The sequence below is a fragment of the Mirounga angustirostris genome, unplaced genomic scaffold (genome assembly GCF_029215605.1).
Source record: "Mirounga angustirostris isolate CCGP_5_RB_7025 unplaced genomic scaffold, mMirAng1.0.hap1 SCAF_3, whole genome shotgun sequence".
NCBI classification, from domain to species: domain Eukaryota; kingdom Metazoa; phylum Chordata; class Mammalia; order Carnivora; family Phocidae; genus Mirounga; species Mirounga angustirostris.
This window is the reverse complement of record NW_026991711.1, coordinates 6,049,995-6,063,540: the sequence shown is the minus strand read 5'-3', so window position 1 is coordinate 6,063,540 and position 13,546 is coordinate 6,049,995.

Below are 13,546 nucleotides of genomic sequence, written 5' to 3'. Positions count from 1 at the left end.
TGAGACCAAGAATGGATCTGAAGAAAATATACATTGGTCTCAGAGCTCAAGATACGTCCTAAAATGAAAACAAAAACAAAAACAAAAACACCCCCCATGCGGTGCTCCATTAGCTCACTTTGCTGATGCATTTGTTTGATAACATTGGCATCAAATGCAAAGTTAATATGTATGTATCTAGGAATTTAGCGTGGCGGGGGGGGCGGGGGAACATAAGTTTCTAGCTGTAGGCTTCAATTGACACAGTTTCACAGAAATTACATTTGATGGGGTGGGAGGGAGAGCTTGATGGCTCCCCCATCTACAGGAGAGTATCATGGTTCTGACATGACACATCCACAGGAAAGAGAAAAGTACACACCTTGAAACTTGCTATCTGTCCACAATCTCTGAGTCTAACATTCTTAAGCAACTCATTTGGTTTAATAAACTACAGCAACTTATTCAAACTTCTAAGAAGCTGCCAAGTAAAATGAGCTGATTTGACTGGAATAACATGTTCTAACTGCTCTGTAATTTAAGAGAGGTGTTATTCTCCTTTTCGCCGGACCCAATGCATTCCGCAGAGTTTGCCCCAATTGTCTTGAATAGGGTGACCATAAAACTTACATAACATTTGTTCTTTCAAAGTCCCATTTCATTTAATGGGACAGTAAACTATCAAAAATTTCTTTCATCTGATTAGTTTATCTGGACGTTTCTGCCTTTCTCTATCATAATATATTAATCATTATCAATATGTTTTATTACACAAACATAGGAGACTTTCTAGGAATTCATTACAACGAAATTCGCTCTTACCATCAAACTGTTTTTATTGTATAGTTATTTTTGTTACCTATTAAAAGGGGAGAGGGATGGTCAGGGCTAGGATATCAAGGCTTATCAAATATCCTCATACTTCAAATAGGTTTCTATCTAAGTGGGAAGCAATTCTATAGAATATTATGCATTGAATTTTTTAATAGAATGGACTCAGAAGAAGAGCATATTTGATTAAAATCTAGGAATAAATCCAACTGTAATAGAAAATTAATCCCTAAGCATGATCTAGAGGCATATCAATATCTGCCGGCAGCAGTCACCCACACAAGGGGCCAGCTCCCGTGTATGGCATAAGCTCCCCCATGACCCACAAAACATTACAAAGAAATGCTACACATCTTTTATGTTCTGAGATGCCATATTGTGGGGTCTTAAAAAGATTTGTCTCAAGAGAAGAGAAAGACAAAACAAGATCTCATTTCTTAACTTACTTTTGCATGAGTAGATTCAGCAAATGAGAATTATTTAGGAGGAAATACCTACAGGTCTTTTATAAGCCTAAAAATTACGTGATTAGAAGTGAAAGTTGAAATGTATTTCCCTTTGTATATTATTCTAATGTACTTTTGATAAAAATTTTGGGTTTTTTTCCAACTATAATCAGCTGTTAATGAATATGATGAATAAAATTTGGTATAGCAAAGAATTCCATGATAACATATATTTATAGTTGAAAAAGTCTCAGTCTCCCAATATTAAAATAATCTGCAACCTACAGGGCACCATCTCACATATAAGGACTCCTATTTTTTTTCCATATGCTTTGGATCAATAATATGAAAGAATCAAATAAATCTGTAATAAAGAATTTTTTTTTTTTAGAGATCAGACTTGTAGTTACCAGGGGTGGAGCTTGGAAGAAGGAAGAAATGAAGAAGGTGATCAAAAGGTGCAAACTTCCATTTATAGTAGCAACACTGCTGTGTGATATCTAGGAAAGTGTTAAGAGAGTAGATCCCAAGAGCTCTCATCACAACGGGAACATTTTTTCCTTTATTCTTTCCTTTTTTCTTTTTTTAATATTGTATTTATTTATTTGAGAGAGAGAGAGAGAGTATGCGCACACCTGTGCACTGAGCAAGGGGAGGGACGGAGGGGGAGGAACAGAGGGGGAGGGAGAGGGACAAGCAGATTTGCACTAAGCCCAGGAGCCCAGAGCCCAACAAGGCGCTCCATCTCAGGACCCCGAGATCAGAGATCATGACCTGAGCTGAAATCAAGAGTCTGATGCCTAACTGACTGAGCCACCCAGGCGCCCACTTCTTTCTTTTCTTCTTATTGTGTTGATGAGAAGACTGATGTTAGTTGAGCCTATTGTGGTCATTTCACAACAGACACAAATCAAACCTTGAGCTATACTCCTTATACTTATACAGTGATGTATGTCAATTAGTTCTCAATAAAACTGAAAAAAAAAGACACATGGGCAAATATCAGAAAGAAAAAAATTTTTTTAACTAAATGCTCAAATCTGTTTTTTCCCCCTGCCTGGAGATTTATAATAAATATGAAAATGTAGATAAGTTGCAGAGTAGGATTTTATTTAGATCTATTCAAAGCCTCATACTGAATGAAGAAAAGATTTTAAATCTATAAACAGAACTGTAGTCTTCAATTCAACCTCAACATTCCCATCCAGGCAACACTTAGCTTATAATTAAGGAGTTAAAACCTATTAAAAATGAACTTTTATTTGCTGCCATATCCATGAGAAACACCCACTATTGCATGTAGGTAAAGTTCTACTGATTTGAGAGTGTTGCTGATGTTACTCCCTACGTTAGATAAGTTCACGCAGAAATGAAACAAAGGAACAAAGCTGATATTCTAGCATGTAGAATTTTGGGTCTCTTTCGGTCTCTAATACTAACTGAAATTAGAATTCAATCAGGGAAAGCTTTTCAAGGGAAATTTAGCACAAGATTTTTAAATGGCCCAAGTAATAAGACACTTGGTCAATTTGCTTTCCATTGTTCTCTTTCTTTCTTTCACTCGACTTCTATTTTAACTAAGATCAGGGAAAGAGCCACACCTACCCAAGAGTAAGAGAAAATGGGACCTTAACATCACAGGATAGTAGGAATAACAATTGGGAGTTTGGGTACAAATTGAATTTAACACAACAGATCTCTTAGACCTAGGCCTCTGACTTGTAAATCAAAATTAGATTCCTCATCCTAGAGTAACATAAAATGAGAGATACCTAGCTTTAGGTGGTCTGAAGTGAGAAGACACTGGCTCTTCTGAAAAAGAGCCAGGCAACTCTTTGGAGCAGTAAGAATATGAGATGCGCCATTTTGGACAGAAGGATGTCGTCCATGTCCAGTGGAAAACAAGGAAGTGCACCCTGATTTTTAACGAGTTGCCTGCATTGTAAGGAAAACTGCCTGAGGATATGAATATAACTCAGAAAACGTACCGGTGTGTATTAATTAACCAATAAGGAAAATGCTGTGAGGTTCACTGCGCAGACCATGTTGTGAGACATGAGCCATGGAGGAAAGGCTGGCCACCAATTGGCCAGAAGTGCAGGCTGGGTCTACACAATGACATGAGCAGTGGGTGGGCCAGGTGTAACAGGATGGCATCCACTCCAAAACTATTTATAAAACAAAGACCCAAAATTGTATCCCCAGCTGCCTCAACCATAGAATGAAAGGCAACCCCTCATATGTGTGACCCTGAGCACACAGCATATATCGGTGAGAGCAGAGGGCAGGTGACAATTAAAATGTGGCATTTTTCACATGAGAATGGGCCCCTGCAAAACAGACATCCCGTTAATACGATTCACATTTTCTTCTATAATTGAATTCAGTAAGTAAATTAAGTAATTTCATTCAACAACATACATGAGCTAGCAAAACTAGAGTCCGTTGATAAGTCCTATATGTAAGAATTTAGTAGAATAATTAGCGGAATAACTAGGTAAGCAGCTAAATACAATCTTTTAGTAAATTATGCATATGTTCATATATTGCCCAATGAAAGTATTAGGAAATATCCTATACTCTTACTCAAATTAGGGAATTTCAAACTCACTGTTTGGACCCTTCTTTTCCCTTCTTTTGGTCTTTTTTTTTTTTTTTTTAAAGCTCCTTCAGCATAAGATGTGTCTATTCTCCAACATAAAGAAAATGTGTTTTTTCATTCACAATGTATGTCAGTTCTTCGTATTAAATATAAATCTATGAGAATGGGAAATATGCAATCTGAATAGCATTCTTGTCACCTATAAATTATTTGCAAATTTAAAACTCTATGCTAGGGCGCCTGGGTGGCTCAGTTGGTTAAGCGACTGCCTTCGGCTCAGGTCATGATCCTGGAGTCCCTGGATCGAGTCCCGCATCGGGCTCCCTGCTCGGCAGGGAGTCTGCTTCTCCCTCTGACCCTCCCCCCCCTCATGTGCTCTCTCTCATTCTCTCTCTCTCAAATAAATAAATAAAATCTTTAAAAAAAAAAAAAAACTCTATGCTATTGTAATATGACACATGAAAGTATTTAGTATGCTTGCCAAGTATATTTTAGGTCCTTGGAGAAAAACCATTTTACTTAGTACAAAAAATTTGTAGTGGAGTCTACATAATTATAATTATTCATGCAAACTATTTCACACAGCTCCATACAAAAACAAAGTGATTAAAAGTCTCTGCCATGGTGGAGGAAAAGGAAAAATATGCTTATAATTTCAGTAGTTTGGTCAAGATCAGAGTGGATCAAAATTCCAGATCTAAAAATGAAAATAATAGTTGGGATTTAGTGAAACTGAAGCTTTGAATTGTATCAAATTGATGATCTTTAAAAGTTAAAATTCATTTTCCCTAAAGAGCAGGGTCAGAGAAATCCCCATGGCCACTTTCTCCCCTCACGCACCTACTCCCCCAAAAGAAGAGTGTTCAAGCCCATCCACTCAATTTACTTCCCACTCAAGATGATCTTGAATGGAACACTTGCTGGGGTTACCACATCTATCAGCAGGTGCATTAGAGAGCTTAGCTCTCAGCCAGTAATACTGCATCAGGCATTCTTCCACCCAGACCAGACCCCCCAGGGGATTGATATAAATGCATCAAGGCTTACTGCACACCAGTGGTTCTCCAAGTGAGACCTCTGGGCCCTCAGCAGCAGCATCACCTGGGAACTTGTGAGAAATGCAGATTCTCAGGTCCCACCCCAGACCTATTGAATCAAAGCTTCTAGAGGTGGGGCCCAGCAGTCTGTGTTTTAACACACCCTCCACATGACTCTGTTGGGCAGACATTCGAGACCCATATTTTTGAAGTTGTACCTGTTCCCGTTTCAGCCAGTGGAGAAAGGGGAGTTCCCACTCTGAGATGTCCGTTGATCGTTGATAAACTATTGAGAGGCAAAATAGTGTTTGGTGAGGATTATAAATTTTACAGCCAAACTTCTGGGCTTCAGATCTCAACCCTGCTACCTAAAACCTGTATGGTCTGGGGCAATTCTCTTCCTACGTGAGCCTCAATGCTTTCCTGTAAAAAATGAGGACAACACAAGGCCATCATGAGAAAGAAGAACTCCCCACCTTATCTGGCATATAGTAAGTGCTCAACCTGCGTTAATTGTTTTATTTTTACTGATCCCCAAGGAGTTAATATGGCTTCCAAAGCAGCTTAACAATTCAAAGGAAGCGTTGACACGACCAAGTGCCACCAAACAGAATGGTTACAGACACACACTAACAAGCCACCTGCAAAGGCATGCTGTCAAAAGAAATGCTAGACACACTTCAGTTTTTCCAGATGCACTTCCACGCATTAGGAGAAATACTGTCATCTTGACATAAAATGGCAATCACTGGGACACGCGAGTGTAGTTTGTATGGCAGAGAGAGAGTGTTTTTCTATGAGTGGACATGTGATCACATGTGACCAGCCTCGCTGCTTGTTCTCCCCCTCACACCACAGACAGACGCTCTCGGTGCTCTCCCGAAGGACTCTCCTCTCCCCACCCCTTCTCACTCCAGACTGGGTCCGCTGTAGAAACCAAGGCTTTGAAGGTGGCTCCAGACAGAAAGATTCAGAAACGTTCTTGAAAAGCCTGTTTCTCTGGTTGCTAAGACGAGGTAAATGGCGGTGGCCCCGAGACAGAGGAGAAGGAGGAGAAACGTGGCAGAGAGGGGGCGGTGGGATGGCCCTGGAGCTGGCAGGGAGCACTCCCTCAGGAAGCTCTGTTGGAAGCTGGGAGCAGACACCCTGCAGAGCTGACTCTGCTCCTGCTTCAATCTGGGAGACCCCCAACCCCCACAGAGACATGGAGGGCAGCCCAGCGGGGAGTGACATCTGTGGGGGCCTCAGGGACTCCCCCAGCCACCCTCCACACACATACACACATCTCACTGCCAGGTACTTGCATTGACCTTCTGTCCATGGGGCGCTTGGACACCTGGGGGACTAATGATGACATTTCACCTCACCCAAGTGTGTCCAAACAAGCAACTGGTGACTCTCAAGTATACACCTGCTACAGAAACTTAAAGGGCACCACGGCAATCTCATTAGCTTGGGTATTCAGAGAGCAAAGATTCGATAGAAATCACAATCTATGAATAAGGGTGTGGCTGGAAAAAACTCAAATGTTCCTAGTTGACAAAAATTATCAAGCTCTTTGTAGCTACAATAGCTGTCGGTAAGATCTACTACTATTCACAAGTTTGCCACCATGAGGGAAAAATCATCCCAAGACGGCTAAAAAGAAACAAACAAAAACACTTCTATTTTTTTGTTGTCTTTTCTCCCTCTTCCGTTGCCTAATTTATTAATCTTCACACTTCCTGTAATTGTTTATTAATACTTGCTGACTGGTTTCCTACTTTCGCCTGTTTCTCGTAATCAAAACGCAGGTAGGATTCCTTGTGTGAAATGGTTCAACACTACAGTGTTCTCCACATCCACTTAGAAAGTTGTTTGAAGTAGTAGTTTTGATTCCTTCATTCTCAGCTCTTCGGGCCCTTTTTTCCCTCTAGATCTTGAAATCCTCCAAAACAATTTCAGGGATGTCTGAGTGTCTCAGTGGGTTAAGCGTCCAACTCTTGATTCAGCTCAGGTCATGATCTCAGTGTCGTGGGCTTGAACCCCTTGTCGGGCTCAGCACTGGGTGTGGAGTCTGCTTGAGATTCTCCCTCTCCCTCTGGCTCTCCCTCTCTCTCTCTCTCTCTAATAAAATAAATAAATAAATAAAAATAACCATTTCAAATAATAAATATCTTCAGGCCAAACAAAGAAGATATGTGATTATTTTTAATTTAAGAATTCTTAATTATCACAAATTTAAACATACATATATTAATAAATCACATGGAGATGTTACACTGTTCAGTAAGTGCCAATTTCTAAAGCAACAGGACTTTCTCATCAAGCTATGATAATTTGACAAAAATAATAAATGACCCAAAATGAATACTATTAAAAGATATGATTGTCATTATATATTTTTAAGAAATAAGCCAAAATATCTACCTTTAAGGTAATAAGTTCTCCATCCTTGGAAAAGTTCCAGCATTTAATGCCAGCTACAAGATGATATTTTAAAAATATCCAGTGAGTGTCCAGAAAGACGTTGGTCTCACACTTTCAAAGCCATTGAGGACCAAAAATGGTGGACTCAAGGCAAACTGGTTTTATTTCTTCTGCTGGCCTTGAACTCCTAAAATCACTGCTGCCCTTGTTGGCCCCTCACTTGAGCTCCCACAGGCCATTATCGGGATGCTCAACAGCTGGTATCTTGAGACCTTTTGTTTATTTGTGGTGTTTGTTAATATTCAGCCCCACTCCTCCAGAGCATGGCTTTGCATTCAGCCCCACTTCAGCTCCCCACTCATCTGATGCAAGCTCAGAGTGTTGCAAAGGAGAATTCCTGCTGAGGGGGTTGGTCTAGAATTACCTTCAAAGATCCTTTAAAAACTAAGATTTTTATGACCCTCTGAATGCATGAATAGGCAGGATTAAACTCATTCAACTGTCGGTGATATGAATAGATCACGTTCAGGCCCCACTCCTCATAAAGCTGTAGAGACCCAAACAGGAATATTCCCTGAAAAAGCACAGCCAAAGTCATTCATTGAAGGATCAGTTGTACCTAGAAACTATAAAGAAAAGCCAGGCATCAAAATCGCATTTGTGGTGACTCCATAGATTAACTTGTCATCATTGTCCAGCAATAAAGGGGGGGGGGAACATGGTCAATATTCGTTTTGTGTTACAGAGTCCTAGAGAAGATGAGATTTATTTTATTTCTCATTTGACACCAATATTTCTACATCACTGAGGTACTGGATTACCTCATTCTTGAAAACATGCAAACGGCCACAAATGACTAAAACATTTTCCAGTTTAAATAAGGTACAAGCCAGCTCAGGTCTCGCTCTCAGGGTTGTGAGTTCAATCCCCACATTGAGCTCCACACTGGTCATGGAGCCTACAAAAAAAAAAAAAAAAAAAAAGCCTTTAGGAGAGCCTGGGTGGCTCAGACAGTGAAGCATCTGCCTTCAGCTCAGGTCATATTTCAGGGTCCTGGGATTGAGTTCCTCATCGGGCTCCCTGCTCAGTGGGGAGTCTGCTTCTCCATCTCTCTCTCTCTCTCTCTCTCTCTCTCTCCCTCTGTGTGCACTCTTTCTCTCTCTCAAATAAATCTCTCTCAAATAAATAAATAAATCTTAAAATAATAATAATAATAAAATAAACGTCATATAAGCATCTATTAATAATTACAAAAATAATTTTAAAATTGAGGGCACCTCCTGGTTGGTCACATGGAAGTAACATGTTGACAAGAACCCACATCCAACCGATAATTTGAATGTACAATAGAAACTCAATAGCTGTGTCATTACAGAACACTTTTTTCCTCCATAGTTTTATTTTCTTGAAGATTCTCCAGAGGTATTTCTGCACCACAACTTATGTCTTAAAAAAATACCAAGGTTGTCATGATACATGCCAAAGAAATGAAGCGTCTCCCACCTCGGGCTTTATGATATGATTTGCTGCCTTTGACCGTGTCTCTTCACTGAGCAAAGACTCACTTGATTTTCTTCATCAAATTCCTGAATGTCTACAAAAGTGGGCTGGGGGTGGGAGGGAAGCCCTTACATCCTCCTATCCCACAGACTGAGGTACGAGTTTTATCTTGAACAACATTCCACTCTGCCTTACCCCCAAAGTTTTAAACAAATGTGTAAGGTTTATCCATGAATCTCCAACTGAAAACATAAGGCGCAATAATCATTTCTAGGCAGCCGACTGATGAAACTGCTCTAGAGTTTATTTGGATTGCTCTTATCCTGCTTAAATAGGATTGAATATGTCAGCCCCTGCTTGCCTTCTAACCCAGAATGCTGAATAGCAGTTTCTGCTACAGTCAAATCAGTTTAGTGTAAAACTACCGAGAGCCTAGGACTTGTGTACAATCCAACGACTTCAACCGTTAACGGAAATCATTGTTCAAATATTCAGAGCCGTGGACCAAGATAACATATTGGACTGTTTACCAGGGGAACAGCTGCGACAAGGAAGACAGCCTAGTCCATAACACACGCTTTCCGCAACAGACACAACCTTCCTCAGAGAGAAACGGAGTCGGGTGGGTGTAATTATCCCACCCACTTAGCTCCAACTTCCTTACAAAATCACACATTATGGTTATAGACTCAGCTTGTGCAACTAAATATATTCCACATTTTCTGTGATCGTCCAGGATATCATATCTCGAGTGATCAAAAGTATTGGCAAACAAAGGATTTCATGTTCCGGGCCTTTATATCCATTTCTGGCCACAGGAATGAATGTTCTAGAAAGTACAGTCCAAAAACACATTTTAAAGAAGCATCTATACGAAGGAGCTTTTTAAAAACACAACTGATTTTATTACAGGGGTTAGGTTTTTACATGTAACAACACTAAAACAATTTTCATGGTGCTTTGAAAATACAATAAACAATGGATTTGTAATCACACAAATCTTTTCTAATACCCTCTTTTATTATTTAGTAGGCACACTTATGTTTTTTTCAGATCAATTTTGCTTCAAATATTTCAAAGGAAAAAAAAAGTCCTTCAAACCAGAAAATAACTCAGATGCTTTTATTTAAAATAAGCTTGGCCACTAGGGAAGCGTTACTTTATAGTGGGCTATTGTCAAGTAGAAATTCAAATGACCATACTACTCATTTCACGAGAGTCCGTAATAGTCAGATACACATGACCTTCCAGCGTTGGTTTATTTTGGATTGTAGCTTGATTCCCCAAAGATTTGGATATTTAACAAGGAATTACCACTGACTTAAATAAGTTCACAAAACATACTAAGTAGGCTCAGTATGCTACACACACAAACACAGAGAGGTAAGCCTGATGGCCAGCATTCCTATAAATGTGTGATTCATTTTAGCCTGATTAGCAACGGTTTTCAAAATGGCTCCATTAATCCTCACACAACCACCCCCCACCTTAACCCAGAACCAACAAAATCTTCAGCTTATTCAAGCTTGAAACTTGAGAAAATAATCTTGCACTCTATTGGAACCCCAAATGCAGCTGTAGGTATCCCTCTGAGACCTTCACAGGGTTGGTAGACACCTCAGTAAAAGAGTTTTATTAGCATTTAATTTATTTAATTTTGAAGGGATTAGACGAGATGTTAGCATAACGGACTGCAATCCACATTCCACAATCTCTGACCCAACACCGTGACTTCTTCCAAGAAAATGACCGTGTATTTTGAGAATGGCTTTTATATAGTCAGCATGTTTTGCAGCCTGAGGTTTCCTGGGGCGGGGGAGGTGCGGGGGGAATGAAGTATTTGAGGTTTCTCAGCTAACTAGCTACTTAAGAAGGAAGCAGTCATAAGCCAAAACCTCAGTGAATCATGTCAACCTGTTTAAAGACAAATCCATGCCTTAAATCTTCATTCCTATCTGAAAATAAATTATTATTGTCAATTTATTATACAAGTTTATGTTCATTGCCATGCATCACAGGGGTTAGGTACTAAATTTGAATACACTGTAAAAAAAAAAAAAACTCTTCAGATCATAACGAAACATTTTAACAGCTTTTCTTATTCCGTTGGCATGGTAAGAAAAGCATTAACCCTTGTAATAAGGCTTTTCGGGTTCTATTTTTTGGGGAAACAAATCGGCCACATGGGCGATATTTCACACACACATAAGATAATCTTCACGAAACGCAATGTTTACTGATGGCCTCTTACGTACCTGGTATTTTCTGAACCAGTGCACAATGGACAACAGTGTGTAATTTCCAGAGATTATTTCTAGCCAGAAAATTAATTATGAATCATGAAAGTGGGGGGGGGAATCATCCCTCCAAACAAAGAAAATTACCTGCTGGTTTCGTACAAATCCGAGCTGGCATTTGAAGCCTGGGATTCTGGCTTTTCCGAGCCGTTTCCAGTTAGGCTGGCATCTGATGACAGCGAGCCCGTTGCCAATATCAGCCGCATGCCAGCCCTATCACTGGTCGGGCTGGCAGCCCCGAAATAAAACAAAGACCAGATTACTGGCCTTGAAAATATCAAGAGGGAGGAACTGCTGCTTAAGAGGTATTTAAATAATCTTCCTATGTTTCTTAACAAGATTACCCCTAAAAGCCCCTGAGAAACCAACTCCTTCCTGCCCCGGCTTTTGCGCTCTCCTGCTTAGAGAGCTCCGTGTAGACCTCTTCTTAGCGCCCCTCTCCACCAAGGGTAGAGGGTGGGCCCCACCAGCCTGGCTTGTCACTCTTAATGAGGATGTTGTCAGCCAGCCGAGCCCCACGCTGGGAGACTGAGGTTCATTATGCCTCTCATCTAGGCCAACAGGAGGAACACGGCTGTGTTGGTACACTCGGGGCCCCAGGCACGTCCCTTTGATTGGGCTCCTCCTCCCAGGAGCGTACATCCACCCAGCAAACCTATGAAGCAAAATGAGGGTAGCTTTCCCCAATTGAGGTTGGAAGACAGTGGGAGTGCCAGAGTCAGGAGATTTGCCCACCAGCACTCTCTGCAATGGTCATCAACGCATCTCTACCCCCGGCGCTGGCCTCAGAGCCTTTTTCCTCTCAAGTTGTTAATGGGATCGGATCCACATCGTATCCCAATGGCAGGGGCGAGAGAGAATCATAGGGTCCAGTGGTATGCGCCATCCGGGGGGATGGCACGTACCACTTGAGGTGACGAATGTCGGCTGGAAAGTCTGGGCTGCTGGCGTAGCTCTCCAAGGTGGTGCCTACCCATTGCCCACCCCGTCTTCCTCCCCTTCACACAAACAGCAGGGGCAGGCAGGGCACAGCCCCCCTCCAGTCCTGGCAACTCTACTCATTACTTAGATAGATAGAGATCTATCCTCTGAAATGCCTACCATTCTCCTAAATGACTTCCCAGAAAGAATTAAGTAACAGAGAACCGAGGCTGTTAATGGGAAGAACCATATCACCTCAGAGTGTCCTTTCCTAAAAAAGAATTTAAGAGTTTCCTAGCAAGTTCTACAGACCGCCATAAAGAATTGCTTTAAGGATGACAACACATACTTATAAACCATGAGAATAGGGTTCTGGTCACTTTCCGCACATGTGGCCATGGCCTCAGAAAGCCGGCTGCCAAAAAGACCCCCAATGAGGGAGGACGTCGATTCTAAAAAATGCAGAAATGTAGATCAGTGCTGCTGTGGGATATTGAATTTCTAAGTTTAATGTTAATCGTCAATTGCTCCAAAACATTGTTTGTCTTTAATTATTATAATATTCTCATTCAATTAAAAAATAGGTGCCGTAATTCAGACTTTTAATTAAGCGAATTAGCTTTTGACATTTTCTTGGAAAAAGATGTTCCCAATGTGGCTTTTTCCCTCTACTTGCAATTAAACATTCCTTAGCACTCTTGAAATACTTTGATAAGAAATATGCAATTTATAGCAATGTGCCAACTTTTTCAGACACTGACAAGGCAGCTGTGAACCTCGGGTGACCATGCATTTCAGCGAGACGGGGAAACACGCACGGAATCTGAATGACCTGTTTATAGTGATGGATGCAAACACCACGATCGTACCCATAGCAAAATCAGTTTTCGATTCTCCAGACAAACCCTGCTGGTGCTTCTAGGACCGCGGGTTCGTGTACTGAAGCAGAGATCCTTGCCCTCCTGAGGATGTCTTAACTCTGCTTTCAAGTCTCAACTATACATTTTCTGCTGCCGCATTCCTGTTGCTTCTGTTACTTGTAGTTGTCAGAGGGAAAAGTTAACTCTGTTGTGGAACAAATACCTCTTTATATTTGCCGAAAGGGTAGCCAAAGGAGCCCTGCGACAGGAGCATTGACTGCAGGAGAAGTATCACGTTGGTCCCAAGTATTCTACGTCTCACGGTAAATCACTGTTCCTAATAACTGGTCGGGGACAGACAAAGCCTGCCATCAACTGTGGAGAGATCATTAGCAATCGCTTCTCACTGCCTCTGTCATTCGAGTGTTTGTTTTATGATGAAGCTAAAGAGTCTCATCCTTGTAGCTTACCAAAGGTAAGTCTTTATATTGTAGCAAAAAAATAATAATAACAATAATAGCGATGACTCCCTTCTTGTGTAGTAAGCACCCACTCGGACATTGCTCTAATTAAGAAGTTACGCTTTTCGAACATGGTCTCTTTGTTGCCTGGGTACAAAACCTTCCACGGAATGAAGCTGGTTGGTGAGGGGAGGTCTCAAACG